Source organism: Urocitellus parryii, chromosome 8 (assembly GCF_045843805.1).
Source record: "Urocitellus parryii isolate mUroPar1 chromosome 8, mUroPar1.hap1, whole genome shotgun sequence".
Classification (NCBI taxonomy): domain Eukaryota; kingdom Metazoa; phylum Chordata; class Mammalia; order Rodentia; family Sciuridae; genus Urocitellus; species Urocitellus parryii.
This window is the reverse complement of record NC_135538.1, coordinates 153,405,984-153,422,710: the sequence shown is the minus strand read 5'-3', so window position 1 is coordinate 153,422,710 and position 16,727 is coordinate 153,405,984. Positions and strand designations below refer to the sequence as shown.

Below are 16,727 nucleotides of genomic sequence, written 5' to 3'. Positions count from 1 at the left end.
GCCAGATCAGGGACCCCCTGAGAGATCTTGCCTGTCTCCACCCACCCTCCCTCTCGCACCTAAGCACTGCCCTGAAAGCTGTCTGGTCTAGGAAAGAGGAAGGTGAAACAGCGGAAAGCCTGAATACCCTCTAGACGCAGCCTGTTCCACTTGCATTTACTTGACTTTGAAAATCGCCAACTGTATTTTATTTTTAGCACCAGAGATTGAACCCAGGGCTCTTAAACACTGAGCCACATCCCAGCCCTTCATTATTGTAATTTCCTTTGGTTGTAGATGGACATACTACCCTTATTTTTATGTGGTGCTAAGGAGCGAATCCGAATCCAGTGCCCCACATGTGAGAGATGAGTGCTCCACCACTAAGCTACGTACAATCCCCAGCCCTTTTTATTTTGAGACAGGGTCTCACTAGGTTGCTAATGATAAACCCAGTCTGATTCCCTCTTAAAATTGGAGCCATCTCACCGCAGACATAAAAAGCTAATTTCGGCTTTACAATAAATTACTGCGAATTCTGAACTTGCTTGGAATGCCTGCCTGTGCCGTGCCTTGAACTCACCCCTGCCTGGCTTTCCCTGACCAGACAGCAGCCCTCTCTGAGGCTCTAATGACCTTCATAAATTCTGATGTCAGGGCCAGCGAAAATATAAACTAGCCTTTGTGTTATGCTCGTCAGAGTTTTGCTATCTGTAACCCCCCTTTGTGTAACTTTCTGGGCTATAAAGCTGGGCTGCAGGAAACTGCGGTGCTGTCTTGATCCCGTGGTTTTTGTTGGGAGAGGCAGCCCGGCCAGTCGAAATGATTAGCTTGCTTTAATTTGACTTTAATTGGAGTCAGTGGTCTTTTCTTTGCGTCCTGGTCTAACACTAAGGCTGGCTTTGAATTCTCAATCCTCTTGCCTCAGTCTCCCAAGATAGGGGTTTTGATCTACAACAATGAATGTGCTTTATAATATTTTTCCAGCATATTACAAAAAATGATTGAATCGCTTTAAATCTAAAACATTACTCTTTAGGTCAAAGTTTTAGATGCCTGGCCCCCTCCCAGCCCCTCTGGCCCCTGAATGTGAACCTCACACTGCCTGGGTCCAACCTACAACTCTCCAGACATAGGCTCCACCGTGCCCCGGGGCCTGTAGAGCCTTATATACTACAGGAACAGGTCCGCTAGTCATGGCCTGCCCTCCTGGGAGGTTAGGGTACAGTATTTCCTCCTCTCAGTTCGAGGCCTGAAGGCCTTACTGTGTAGGCTGGACATCTTTGGCATTGGGCAGAAATGTGCCATCAGCCTCAGGCACCCCGTAGCTGTCATGGTGGGGCTTAACCACAGCCTCGCCTGGCCCAGCCCTGGTCTCCACTAGTAGTCTCTCCTTCCCTGAGGAGGTGCCGTGGTTTTCTCACACCCAATATGTCCTATTTTCTTCACGGCATCCAATGTCAGCCGAAGCATCACCTGATGTTAAAGCAGTAAGTTTTCCACGTCACTTTCTCGTACTTGCCTCCTTGGCGGAGTCCTGTGGCAGCAATGGCCTCCCTGAGACTGGACACTGCCCTGTGGATGCACACCACTGTTCCACTAAAGCAAGAGCTCCAGGAGGGGTGGTGGGCTGGGCCCTGGGCAGGTGTCCTGGAAGCAGCTGGGAGAGGGCCTTTCACATGGAGAGGGAAGAGCTCACCGGGGTGGGGTGGGGTGGGTGGCTGGTGCTCTGTTGGCTGAGAGGCCGTGACAACTCTATGGGGCTGAGCCTGGGGAGCTGGTCCTGGCGGTGGCTAGGTCCCCATCCTGCCAAGGATCAGCCAGTGAGGACTCAGGGCCTCCTCAGGCCTTTCCAGAGCTGGACACCACTTATGCTGTACATGGTTCCCAGAACCCCAACCTTCCCTTGGCTCACTCAGCCTGGCAGGTGGCATCACCTCAGGCAGCTGTGATGTTCAAGTGTTCCCACAGAAAAGGCTGTTGATGTGGGGGTGCTGAGTGCTGTCAGGTCTTCCAGGTGTTGGGGCTCAGGATACACCCCCAAAACCACCACAGGAGGACAGAACACCCTATTTCAAAATGCACCACGCTGGCCCTACTTGGAGTTAAAGAAACTGAGAACTATCCAACACAAGACAGGATCTTCCCCTCCCCATCAACTGTCCAAAGAGCAAAATGCCCCTTTTGTAAAGAGCAGTTTACATCACAGGGGAAATTCTCCCTGGTAAAGGTATCTGGGCCAGGAAGAGCTGCTGAGACAAATCTCCCACCTGAGACCCCATCGGCAGAATGAGGCCAGCCGTCTCCTCCTCGACCCCCAGGGTCCATCGTCCCCCGCCTTCGGTAGTGCGGGGTGTGGTGACAGCTTCCATCACCTGGCCCTTCCTCCAATCGTTTATTTTGTGGGACTCCCTAGTGTATATACATGTACGGTTTTTCCACGGTTAATCTGCTTTGTCCTCTTAATTCATAACCCAGCCAAATAACCTAGAGGGGTAGAGGGAAGCAAAAATCTCCCTGCCCTACACAAAGAACCACAGGCAGGCCCAGTGACAGTTAGGGTTAGGGTTTTTTGGCAGTGCTGGGGACCCAGGGCCTTAGGTGTGCTCTAGCAAGCACCCTATCACTGAGCTGCACCCTATCACTGAGCTGCACCCTATCACTGAGCTACACCCAGCTCAGCAAGGGGATTTTAAAGGTTGTGGTGGGTGAACCCTGTCATTAACATGACTTTGCACAATGTCAGAATTCTCAGAACACCAATAAAGGCCCGGGCGACCCCACATTCCTCCGTGCAGTTCACTGGGTACTGTGGTCACTTGGTCGTCATCAGCTAGGCGATCTCAGTTCCTAGTACCTGTAACACTCAAGTCACACCACACTTCATACAATTAGACTTCCAGGTTCCAGAAGGGCTAGGAAAGGGCTGAGGCAGCTGGGTCCAGGAAGCTGCAGAGAGCAAAGGCAGAGGCGGATGTGAAGGAGCCCTGTAGGTGGTCAGGTGAGATCACAAACCTGCCAGAGCTTGCTCAGGGTGCAGAGCTGTCAGAGCCCAGAAATCTACTCCAGGCCGAGGTTCCAAGACAGCACCTGGAGTGGGACTTGTGTGGTTATCATGGGCGAAGCCACCCTCTGCTGAAGCCCGAGGACAGAGGTCCAGAGGTTCTTCAGTGTGGCCATTTTTCTGGGGCAAGACTTGTGATGAGTGACCGGTAACCAGGTGACAGGGCCAATTTTGGGATGTCCCTCCTTTTATGGGTCTCAAGTAAGGGGGTTGCTTCTTTTGGTGGTCTGGTGTGCTCACTAAGCTTTCGGGCCTGGTTTTTCCAACGAATTTGATATACTCATGTATTCTTTGCTTTGGATTAATTCATCAAGTTCATGGGCAGTCATTCTTATCAGCACAATTAACTCACAGTGTGTGCTTTATGGACGTGCTGGGCAGGTGGTGGTTGTTTACTGGTATAAACAGGGTGTGAAGTCATTCCACATCAGCACTTGTGCTCAAAATGGAATAGCTCAGGGCAGGGAGGGGGGACATGGGAGGAACAGAGGAACTCTAGAAAGGGCAGAGGGGTGGGAGGGTAGGGTGGGGACATGGGGTTAGAAATGATGGTGGAATGAGATGGACATCATTATCCAAAGTTCACGTATGAAGACACGAATTGGTGAGTATACTTTGTATACAACTAGAGATGTGAAAAACGGCTCTACATGTGTAATAAGAATTGTAATGCATTCCGCTGTCATATATAAATTTTAAAAAATGGAGTAGCTTGTGGCAAACTCCCCGCTTTACAGGATGGAGTAACGCAGGTTTGGGCACAGTCTGAACGTCGCTGCTGGATACCATGGATCCACTCAGAGGGCAGATGGCACTCCAGGGAGGTGTGCTGATCCCTTAACCCCCTGAAATTGGGGGTATCGCTGGTGGTGGGCTGCTGGGCTCAGGGCCATGGCAGAGCTGTGCAGTAGTGGAAAGACATGTTAAAACAACATAAAACCTTCTGATATTATTGAGGTCCAGCTGTTTTTCCTGAGTAAAATTCTTCTAGGACTTTGGCACACTTAGCCTGCTAATAAGTAAAAGACATTTTACAGTCAGTGCGGGCTTTCCCTTAAAGTAGGTGAATATAGCTTGATAGAAATATAACAAAAAGTGTGTTTGCTGAGTTACAGGAACGAAGCAGTGGCAGGTTGATGAATCATGAGGGAAAAAAGTCAGTCTTGTTTTATATTTTTTGGCTACTCCCACTAGGCATAATTTTGGCTGATCATATTCCAGAAAATGTAGCAATTAGTCCCCCACATTAGTCAGCTACTATGACTAATGTGGGGGACTAATTGAGGCGAACAACTTAAAAGCAGGAAGACTGGGGCTGGGGATGTGGCTCAAGTGGTAGCGCGCTCGCCTGGCATGCATGAGGCACTGGGTTCCACACTCAGCACCATGTAAAAAAAAAATAAAATAAAGATATTGTGTCCACCTAAAACTAAAACTAAACTAAAAAAAGCAGGAAGATTGAGTCTGACTTACAGTTTCAGTCCAAGTTTGCTTGGCCCTGCTGCTCCTGAGGCTGGGGTGGGGCAGAACCTCATGGTGACCAAGAAGCAAAGAGAGGAAGGGGCCAGGGTTCCGATATCCCCCTGGAGGGCACACCCCTGGTGACCTGCTTCCTCCCACTAGTGCCACCAGCTGGGGACTAAACCATGGAGACACGGGCCCCCTGGGATACACTCCAGATCCCAAGCAGAACATCTGCCAGGCCGCACAAGGGCCGCGCCGCGGCTGGCCAGGGAAATCACAACCTCTGTACAAAGCTATGGCTTTTTTTTTTTTTTTTTTTTTTTTTTTTTTTTTTTTTTTTAGTGAGAGAGGAGAGAAAGAGAGAGAGAGAAAGAATTTTTTTAATATTTATTTTTAGTTCTCGGCGGAAACATCTTTGTTGGTATGTGGTGCTGAGGATCGAACCCGGGCCGCACGCATGCCAGGCGAGCGCGCTACCGCTTGAGCCACATCCCCAGCCCACAAAGCTATGGCTTTGCTTCCTGCCCTGGGGTTTCTTTTGGACTGTGAAACTGAGCCAGGAGGAAGCCTGGGGTGGAAAGGAGCTGGGTGCACTGGTGCACATCTCTGCAGGTGGCCGAGCTCCACTCATGGCCTGTGATGCACTCAACGACCTTTTCAATCCTTTTGTAGTTGTGGATGGACCACTGCCTTTATTTTTTTATGTGGTGCTGAGGATCGAACCCAGTGGCTCACACATGTGCAACTGAGCCACAAGCCCAGCCCCGCAAGGACCTCTTCCTCCACAGCATACCCCACCGAGACAGGGAAACGGAGTCAAAGGGAAGCTGACAGAGCTCCAGGGCTACCAGACAGCGTGGGAGCTGGGTCCCATCACAGAGCAGGGGTCATCTGGGAAGGGTGGCCGGGAGACCAACGTGGAAGTGCATCTGTGGACAGTGGTGGGTCAGGGGACTGGAAGCTAAGGCCAGGGGTGATGGCAGGCACATCACATGGTGAGAACTGACAGGACCTCCCAGACCCAGGCAGTGAAAAACCAGCCTCTATCTCAGAGCAAAGCTGTCCAAGGAAGGGACATGGCCTTTGTCCTTGGAAAATCCCACAGAGCACTCCTAGGCACATTCCCACCCTGCTGAGTTGTTTATCTACAAATAACAGGAGAGATCTGCTGCACCAGGTGTCCCTGACTCAGTCAGGTTAGGTGGGGACCCATAGCAATCCCCTAGCAGCCACCAATCAGTATGAGACAGGGAAATACCTGGGATGCCAGATGACCCTCCCAGTAGTTTATGGTGGTTCATAACATATTGGGAAACCATGTAGTTCAGCACATACACCCTTTGGCTTAAACCAATCAGTTCAAACCAATTCCCCTTTTGTATTGACCAATCACCCTTACCCAACTTGTTCCCGCCAGTGAATGTGCTAATCATGTTTTAGAGTTGTTACTTGAGGGCTGGAGATGTGGCTCAGCGGTAGCGCGCTCGCCTGGCATGCGTGCGGCCCGGGTTCGATCCTCAGCACCACATACCAACAAAGATGTTGTGTCCGCCGAGAACTAAAAAATAAATATTAAAAAAAAAAATTAAAAAAAAGAAATAGAGTTGTTACTTGATTTTCCCGCAGTGTGTGATGATTTGCTATGACGTATGTGAAGTCCCTGTCCTCTCCAAAAAAATGTATAAAAATGCTGCAAACCCTGGGCTCGGATCCTCTCAGCGTCACCAGTTGCTGTGTGTGTGTGCGGAGGACCGAGCTAGCTCGCAATAAACACCTCTTTGCTGCTTACATCGATCTTGGGTCTCTGGTGGTCTTTGGGGGTCCCGAATTTGAGCATAACAGCAGCAAGGTCAGGCCTGGAGGCAGGCCAGGGAGGAGGGGAAAGGAGCATCAGGGCCAGATTTACCATGCAGGTCACTTCTGAGGGCTGCTCAGTCTCCCTGCACTGCCACATCAGAGGTCCTCCCCACCCCTTACTTGCTACCATGCCCCAGAAGAAGGGCTGAATTCTGTTGCCCTGTCAAATTCGGAGACAAAACCCTGAGAACCCCAAAGCCTGATCCTGACACTGGACTGGCTCCACCTGACCTCTCTCTTCCCTCTGCAGACCTCAGTGGCTACAGCTTGGGGTCTTCTCTTCCCACAATCTTTCTGCTCCTCTTCTTTTCTAAGACTGAATCATTTTTTATACACTTTAATTACACAAAACACTTTCACTGTGGCATTTTTGTACATGAATAGAATATGCTCTGATCATATCTGCCTCCCTTAACTTCCACTCCTCCCTTTTTCTTTTCCATACACACAAGGCAGAGCATGTCCCTTCACACCACCCCGATTCTGGACACCAGGAAGTTTCCAGCCGCACTCTGGCGTCTCAATAGTCCGTGTGCCCTCAGACTCTCTACCTGAAACCCACCTGACCTAACAGAGTGTAATCTGCCAGCCCAGCTGCATCTCAACCGTCTCAGACCTGATCCCTGCCCAAGAGAAGTAACTGAGGTGTGGTGACAGTACTGCTCAGCCTCAGGAAAGGGGACAGATCTGGGGGAGAGGGGTTGGAGAGCCATGACCATAGGTTGATCAGAGGTGGCTGAGAAGGGCCTGGGTCTGGACTGTGCGGTCACTTGTCTGGAAAGATGATCTCTATCCCACTATGACTAAACACTCAGGGTCACTCCAGGTGAGCTGGGCTGCACAAAATAACCACACAGAGACAGAGAAGTACCTTTCCCTTTAGATCCTGTGACCGGCTCCTCTGACCTTAGGGGTCCATGGAGAGAGAGACAGGAGCATGCACTGGACCCTTTTATTGGGAAGAAGCCATTCAAATGAGGCCAGGGGTAGGATTAGCTCAACCCCAGGGGGTGATGCCTACACAAGAGACCTGCCTTGCTACCCCAGCTGAGACAATGTCCAAGTCACCACCAAGTGACTGGTTAGAGCCTTGTGCTTCTGGACTGGAAGGCGTGGTCATTCAGGGCAGCTCCCATACAACAGAATCTCCATAAAGGGCCTAGACATCAGCAATGATGGTGACTTCCTGAGGCCTGACCACTGGATACATAGTCAGGGGCTTCTCATCACAAGACCATAGGCAGAATAAAGGACGATCGGGGCCAGGGAAAGAGGGCTTGGAGAAGGTGTAGGTGTGGGACCTGTCGTTCACATTGTAAAGGAGACAGTTCCTGACTCCTAGTTCAGGGAAATCCCAACCCTGCGAGGGGTTCTTGCCAACTGGAGAAGGGTCCAGAGTGGAGTGAGCGCCCAGTACCCCTTTCCAGATAATTCCAGGACCCAGAAGCCAGCCTTGGGAGACATGAGGATGAACCCCTTCTTCTTCACATTCTCCCTACACACCCCAACCCGCCAGTCGGTCCTGTCCCCCACCTCCACCTCCCAGTAATGCTGCCCCTCGGTGAAGACCTCTCAGCCCAGCACACACGGCCACCAGTCAAATCTCTCTGGATGATGGGATTCTGCAATCTGTATTTGGGGTAAAAATGGGAGTTCATAACCCACTTGAATCAAATGTATGAAAAATGATATGTCAGAGTTTTGTAATGTTCTGAATAACCAATAAAAAAGAAATCTCTCTGGATTTTCAGGCTTCTGGCGTGAATCCTCCAGTGGAACAGATTTTGCGTTCTTCGTACAGAAAAAGGTGAGGGTGGGCTGTGTCTGGATCCAGGTCACATCAACTGGAAACAGAGAGTGTGACCGTCAGTGGCAGTCAGTCACAGGACCTGTCCTCTCTTCTCCAAAGAAGCAGCAGTGGGCTAACATGGTGGTCTCAGTGGGAGCGGCCTCGCTGCTGTGCAGTTTGGGTCTCCTGTGATGCAGGAACTGACCGTCCAGGGCACACAGTGCCTAACGTGGCCCTTCACAGGGGACTTGTCTCTGGGCCCAAAAGCCCTCTGTGTCCCAAGGAAACATCAGGATTTCCCCACAACTTAAAATGTCCAGTGCTTGTGACCATAGTGTATCAGCCTCTCCTGTTCTAGGTCTTTGAGTTCCTGGGAGTTATATCTCAAAGCCCGGAGTGCACCTACCTGCATGTGAAGGAGCCAGTTCCCATTCTGAAAAAGCAGAAGTGTGAGTCAGTGCCAGGTTAGAGGGAGAATATTTTCTGTATTTTATAACAAGGAAAGGAAAAAAAAGAGTCAAATTTTTATGAGTTTCTCTGTAAGATGAGAAGTACCTCAAATGCTTCCTGAGGCCTGAGAGGTAAGGAGGAAAATGGGTGTGGGGGACACAGTGTGGAGGCCTGGTCCATCTGGGATCCTCAGTCAAGAGCAGGAAGTGTTTTTTTGCTCTTGCAGAAGTAACCCAAGTTCTTGGTGGTTCGGGATCTGCCTTCAGCTGTTAAGACCACAGCTCCACCTAGAGGGCGAGCGAAGGCAACGCAGCCAGCTCAGCACCCACTGCAGGCCAAGGGCGCAGCCCAGCTGGGTTCAGGAGGGCAGTTAACACACCCTCCGCCTCACACCTCCTGGTCTGTGACCCTGTGAGGACATTACTTGTTCTCATGATTTAATTAAGGAGCTGTGTTCCAGCTCTGATGAAAACCCTCCTTCCTCTTCAAACTCCTGGTTTGTGTGTTTATGCTTTCAGCTTTGAAAATTCTGAAATGACAGGTTCCAGGGACAACAATTCTTCTTACAAGACATCCTATCCAACCACCTGTCGAAAACAGATTCTTCATTTGACAAATGTCCATAATAATCTGATGTTCTGTGACTTACCTATGGGGCCAGTTTTGTCATTTCTCTTTCTCCTTCTTTCTTATAGTTTCCAAGCAAAAACTGTGCAGCAATGACAAGGCCCAGGAGCACTGCAGGACACAGGAAGGTTTTCCAAAATGGCCAGAAGGGAGCTGAAACAACCCCAAACAGGTTTGCTGAGAGAGCCCTCAGGCCCGCTCCTGAGTGCAGTCCCTACGCCCACCAAAGCTGCCTGGGTTAGGGACAGTGGCTGTGCTCCAACCTCAGCACTTTCAGAAATGGTTCCACTCCAGGGGGGAGAAAGCAGGAAAAGAGAAGTCATTCAGGTTAGGACCCTGTGATCCTAGAGGAATTCTCACTGAGTTAGTGCCCGAGCCCAGGTGGGTGTGGAGGGACAGAGCACCTGTGAAGGCCCCAGAATGGCTCTCAAGAGACGACCTTAACTAGGGAGAGACGCCTGCCTTCCAGGGGTCCCCCACAACACCCCAGTGCCCACACTGCTTGGTGACTTCAACTGCGAGGTTGGCTTTGTCTTTTACGGGGATGATTTTGGGGATGAGTTTTTGGAACTGGTGCTGTTTGAAAACACTCTCCTCCGTTCCTGAGAGCTACAGACACACTGTTTCCTGGACAGAGGGCCAGAGAGAGCTTCCCTCAGACAAGGACTGGAGCAGGCCGGGGAAAACTTTTTGTGTTGGACTAAAATAGGGGCCAAAATGTTCATGCAGGGGTTATGGAAACACAGCCAAGGATCCTCGGCTGACAGGGCCCAATCTTTTGGGCTACTCTCTACCTGTCAGGCCCAGGAGAACTCCGAGTCGTGGGGTCACCTTGACATTTGGTGGTTTCTTGCTTCAACTCGCACTGTGTGGCCGGCGCTGTGGAGCCCCAGAACAAGGCAGTAAATGTCCATCACAACAGTTCTGGCTTTCCTGGCACCCACACCCTCACTCCCCACACAGGTGACTTTTCACCCATTTCCTCTGAGGGCTGGGAGAGTGCTCTGCAAATACATACGCAGGACGTGAAATCATTTGTTATTTGTGTAAAATTCGTTCTATGTTACTGAGTTGCTGAGTCTTTTTGTAGCTCCCTACCCTAACCATCATAGCTGGTTTGTCTAGGAGAACAATCAGAATATCAGGGAAGATTAGTGTGATTTGCCAACACTGAGTTAGACATTCTCCCACAAATCATCCTACCTAACCCTCGATACAGTTTTGTGATATCAAATTTTTATTTTATATTTTATGCCCTAGAAAATGAGGCTTAATAAAGTAACTTCAGGTCCTCTGAGTCACTTGACTGGCAATCGACAGAACTAGATGGTCATACCTGGGCATGTCAGATCTTGGAATGAGGTTTTGGGTATGTTTAAAAAAAAAAGAAAAGAAAAGAAAAATTTGGTGCTGGGGATCAAACCCAGGGCCTTGTACAAGCAAGGCAAGCACTCAGAATACTGAGCTATATCCTTATCTCTTCTTTTGATTTTTTTTTAAAGAAGTTATATGTGAGCTGGGTGCAGTGATGCACACCTGTAATACCAGTGACTCTAGAGGCTGAGGCAGGAGGATTCCAAGTTCAAAGCCAGCCTCAGCAACTTAGCATGGCCCTAAGAAAATTAGTGAGACCTTGTCTCAATAGAAAAAGTCAAAAGGGCTAGGTGCTCTTGGGTTCAATCCCCAGTACTTCCCCACCCCAAAAGAATCTATGTGTGAAAGAGAAATTTTGATGACAGGGAATATTAAGTGAAGCTGAAAACTTAAGTTGCTACTGGTTAAAGGCCAGATGTGTCCAGGATTCCAGCCCTGTTCTGAGGTGCAAGGTGGAATATTATGTGGAGAGCATCATGAAATGGAACAGAGGCATTAAGGACACTAGGGGGAAGCAGGGGCTGTCGAATCTGCAGCCAGAAAACTGAGTTGAAAGTAGGAACTTGGAAACGCCAGGGAAAATACTGCTTCTGGTTACATTAGCTAACTTAGACCCTCCTTCTCTTCTTTGAAATAAAGTCCCAAGTGACAGATGTGACATATTCATCAAAACAGGAGTAGAAGGAAAATATTCATTCATTCTTTGACTTTGGTACTGGGGACTGAAAACAGGGACAGTCTGCCTCTGAGCTACACCCCAGCACTCTTTTTCATTTTTAAATTCTGAAAAAGGGCTTGCTGAGTTGCTGCGGCTGGCCTTCAAGTTGTGATTCTCCTGCTTCAGCCTTGCCAGTAGCTATGATTATAGGTGTGCACCACCATGCACGGCCAGGACCTTCCTTATTTTGATGAGTATTCATAGTTATTGTTATTTTAATGGTGAAATTTTAAAGGAAGGAAGAGGTAAAGATTTTAACTATCATTATTCACATTTAACCTTTTATGAAACATCTCAGCTTTTGTATAAATAAACAACACAAAAAAAAAGAAAAAAGATTGAAGAGAAAAAAAGGTCAAATAGTTTATATAGGAAAATTGGAATTCATTAAAATTATGACCTTGTATTCATCAAAAGGGACTGAAAAGGGAAGTTGCTGAGAGAAAACTACTAGTACATAATAAGGAATGTGCCCAGACTATATGAAAAATTACAAATCATTAAATGAAGAAAAAAACAACTAAACTAAACAAAAAACCACAACTCAATTTAAAAAAAATTGTCAAAAATTCAAATAGGCATTTAACAGAAATAAAATGTTCAAAAAATATCTGAAAGGTGTGGAACATTTGTTTTTATGGAAATGCAAATTTAAAATAGAATGATGGTTTCCAGGAAAGTGGAGTAGATGCATGTAACATAATCTGGCTTCCACAAGTCCCTTAGGATCTCAGAGGTGGAGAGTCCTTTGCATGCCAAGGACCTGTCTGGTGTGTGTGTGAGGGGGCTCCTGCAGAGCTCAGTGTGGGGGCTGGAGCCAGGGGAGCCAACCTCTTGCTTAGAGGGTTGGAACCTTCAGCCCTCCTCCTGTGAAGGGAGAGGGACTGACGGTGGAGTGGTCACCAAGGCCAAGACTCCGTCAGACCCCTGGAGGCCAGAGGCAGACACTTGAAGGCCGGTGGCTGTGGCATCTGAGAGGGTGCTGATGCTCTGCACCCCTTCCTTCTTAGTTTGCCCTCTGTGTCTCTTCCATTTAGTTGTTCCTGATTTGTATCTTTTTTATTTGTATCCTTTTTAAACAAACCAGCAATCTAATAAATAAACTTTCTTTTTAATATTTATTTTTAGCTGTAGTTGGGCACAGTACCTTTATTTTATTTGTTTATTTTTATGTGGTGCTGAGGATGTAACCCAGGGCCTCGCACGTGCTGGGCAAGTGCTCTACAGCTGAGCCACAACCCCAGTCCCAAACTGATTTTTTTGTTTGTTTGAGTCACTTTAGCAATTACTGAGCCCAAGGAGAGGATTGTGGAAATTCCTGAATATGGTGGGTCAGGGAGAAGCACAGGTGACACGGGGGAACTGCGACTGTCATTGCAAGTGGGGCATCTCATGGAATAGAGCCCTTTACCTGTGGACCTCATGCTCACTCCAGGTAAACGGTCAGAACTAAACTCTGGTATCTGCAGAGGAATGAAAAATTGCTTGATGTGGGAAGAAGCCACATAATCTGGTGAGCAAAAGCGTAATGAAGTGCTGTGAATTCAGAGGAACATTCTCCCCTGTGAGATGCACTTTTCCTTTTGCTCCTGTTAGGCGCACTGAGAATCCTAGACGTTACACACACACACACACACACACACACACACACACACACACACACAAGGACACACTCTGAAGAGGGACTGGCTGGGAACATCAGGACCCAAGGGCGGCACAGTGACGAGTTTCCTGGGCTTTCTTTTTGTCCCATTAACCAAAAATCTGAGCTAAAGATGTTGGAAACCTGGAAATACCAACAAGAACAAAGGAAGTCCGAACAAAGCTGTCTTTTAGCCAGGAAACCATCAAAAGAGCTGCCTGTTTGGTAGACCGCGTCCTCTCCTCCAGCCAAACAGCACAGAACAAGAGCCATGTCCACCCACACACAGGAAGAAAAGGCTCAGAGAGGACCGGACTTCCACCCTCACCTTGTTACATCAGAGAATGCAGAGTAGGGAGCCTGGGTTTCATCCCAATGGACCGGCGAGGACCCCAACCCAGGAGGCAGTGGAGACCATGCAGGGAGTCCAGGCTTCCACGGCACCGGCCCTCTCCTCTTATGGAGAGTCAGTGCTGTCACCAGCCCTGCTCAGCCAGGAGGCCTCCTGGAGCCTGGGGGTGGGGATTGGGTCTCCTATCTCTGCTGCGCTCTAAAGAGGAGGATGCTGAAGATCCAGAGCCTTGTAACACGATCTCTACCTTTTAACTGAAAATCATTCACCACACTAGGAACTAATAAGATTTCATATGGAAGGAAAAACAAGAGGTAAATGCCAATATTAAGATACTAGAGGTCTGGCAAATATTTTAAGCCTCCGTCAAAAAGATGATTAAAGAGCAAACATAAATATGTTTGAAACAAGTGAAAAATCTGAATATGTCAACAAAGATAGAGAAAATCTCCACAGAGAAACCGAAGAGGTAAAGAAGAGTCGAATGGAAATGTTACACCTGAAAAACACATTAACTTAAGCTAAATAATCAATAGAGGCAACAATAGAATGGAACTAAAGACAGGTGGCCTGGAACAGAGAGCAACAGAAATCACCCAAACTTGGCAAAATACAGGAGAACTACCCTGAAAGAATACCTACAAGAAATTCTCTAAGCAAAAAAGAGATACACCCCAAAACACCAAAGATAAATCAAAATGGAATTCTAAAAAATGTTCATGTAACTCACGGGCTAAAAGACAACATAAAAACTAGAGAACATGTATAGAAACGCATCAATAAGTGGGATGCCATTGAACTAAAAAGCTTCTGCGCAGCTAAGGAAACCATTAAGAGCATGAAGAGAGAGTCTACAGATGGGGAAAAATCTTTGCTAGCTACTCCTCCCACAGGGGATTAGTATCCAGAATATATAAAGATCTCAAAAACTTAACACCAAAACCCCTCCCAAATTTCCCAATGCACAAATGGGCAAAAGAACTAAAGAGAAAATCTTCTTTCAAAAGAAGAAACACAAATGGCCAACAAATACATGCAAAGGTGTTCAACACTTCTAGCCATCAGGGAAATCGAATCAAAATTACACTAAGATTTCACCTCACTCCAGTCAGAACGGCAATGATCGAGAACACAACTACAATAAGTGCTGGCACGGTGGTGCAGAAGAAGGTCCTCCTGTACACTCTTGGTGGGACTGCAGACTAGGGCAACCACTCTGCAAAGCAGTTTAGAGGTTCCTCAAAAACTAGGGATGGGATAAATAAATAAGTAAAAGAAGGAAAAGGCAAAGTACAGACTAGAAAAAATATTTGCAAGCCACATCTGATAAATTGCTCAAGTTGAATATATAACAATTTAACAGAAAATATTTGCAAGCCACATCTGATAAATTGCTCACGTTGAATATATAACAGAATTTAACAGAAAAACCAAGCGAGGGAACAATCCAATTAGAAAACATGTGAACAAATATTACTAAAATGATAATTCATAAGGCAAATAAGTACATAAAGATGTTCTGCATCATTAGTCAGGAAAATGAAAATTAAAAAGCACAACAAGCTTTCACTACACATGTATCAGAATGACTAACATAAAAAACATGGAGGGGCGGGGCTGGGGCTCAAGAGTAGCGCAGGCACTTGCTTGGCATGTGTGAGGCAATGGGTTCGGTTCTCGGCACTGTATATAAATAAAGGTGTTGAGAGCCACGGCCGAGTCGGAATGGCTCCTGGCATTTTGCCAGAAGTAATGGTTGAGAGGCGAGCCATTAAGATGATGCTGGATTGATTCAACTGTATATTAGACCTTTACTGTCCGGTAGTAGGACGGCTCTTGCTGCGTCGGGCGGGCGGGCGCCCACTACTTTGGCGTTCCCGTTGAGTTCTCATGGGGTTCCCAGAGTTAGTGTGCTCGCGGCCTGGGGAGGGAGTTCCGGTTGGGGTGGGTGGCGTTAGGGAGAGTTTCTGGGGAGCGTGTGTGGAGTGTGCTGGTGGAGTTCAGAAATAAAGTTTGCTCCTGCTTGAGTGGCTCATGATTTGTGCCTAGCCAGACTGCAGCATAAAGGTCTCTCAACAACTAAAGAATATTAAAAACAAACAAACAAATAACAACAATAACAACAGGAAACTCCAAATGTCAGTGATGATGCAGAGACAGATCACGGACACATTGCTGACAGAAAGGCAAAACACTAGAAATGACAGTCATTTCTTATTTAAAAAAAAAAAAACTAAACACCAACTAATTAACAACCCAGCAATTACACACCTTGGCATTTATCCCAAAGAAATTAAGACTTGGGTTTAAAACCTTGCACACAAATGTTTATAGCTGTATGTAGTAGTAGCCAAAAGCAAGAAACAACCAAGGTATGCTTTGACAGACAGATCGATGAACAAATGGTGGCACACTGAAACCAGCAATGGACAGGTACAAACTACCCAGGGAGCAACCTCCAGGGAACTAGACTCAGGGCAAGAGCCAATCTCAAAAGGTGACACACAGCGATTCCACTTAGACAGCACTTGTAATCGACCAAGTTATGAAAGTGGAGGTCAGTGGCTGCTGGGGACCACAAGGGAGTGCTGGGGGAGGGAGGCAGGTGTGGCTCTCAAAGGACAACCCAGGGATCACTGTGGTCCCTGGAGTGTTGTCAACACCCACCCTATGGCTATATCCTGGCTGTGATAACCGTATGTAGCTTTACAAGATGTTATTATTGGAAGAAACTAAGTGAAGAGTACACGAAATGTCTGTCTTATTTCTTACATCTAAATGTAAATCTAAAGTGATCTCACAGTAAAACATTTATTTAAAAAAATACATAGGGGCTGGGGTGGTGGCTCAGTGGTAGAGTCTTGTCTGGCACGTGTGAGGCCCTGGGTTCAATCCTCAGCATCACAATAAAAATAAATAAATAACCAAATAAAAGAATTGTGCCATCTACAACTAAAAAACAAACAAACAAACATACATAAGAGCCGGGTAGCACATGCCTGTAATCCCAGCAGGATGATCACAAGTTCCAAACCAGCCTCAGCAATGGTGAGGTGCTAAGCAACTCAGAGAAACCCTGTCTTAAAATAAAATACAAAATAGGGCTAGGAATGTGGCTCAGTGGTCCAGTGCCCCTGAGTTTAATCCCCAGGACCAAAACAAAACAAGACAAAACAAAACATAGGTACTATTAGGCACGCTTTCCAACCATAAGAGAATGGCCAAAGTTCAACTCCAGTTAGTGAAAACCAGATGTGATATGTAAAAACTCATCAAGCTGTATACCTAAGAGTAATGCTATTCCTTTCATATAGTTTTATATAAGTTTAAAAAAGGGGGAGGAGGGGAGGAGTATATCTGAATTAGATGTGGAACAAAACTAGTTAAAAGTAGGTGTTGGCACACACCTGT

General features: G+C 47.3%; 1 long non-coding RNA gene across 1 annotated transcript in view; it reads right to left on the bottom strand.

Moving 5' to 3' along the window:
• Window positions 1-7,312: 7,312 nt before the first annotated feature.
• Window positions 7,313-16,727, bottom strand: part of LOC113195973 (uncharacterized) — a 34,788-nt gene continuing 25,373 nt past the window's right edge. Inside the window, exons 6-7 of the long non-coding RNA XR_003302498.2 lie at window positions 9,253-9,383; window positions 7,313-8,586 (exon numbers count right to left, since the gene is read on the bottom strand). This is a non-coding gene — a long non-coding RNA (uncharacterized LOC113195973). The remainder of the gene's footprint in view (window positions 8,587-9,252; window positions 9,384-16,727) is intronic.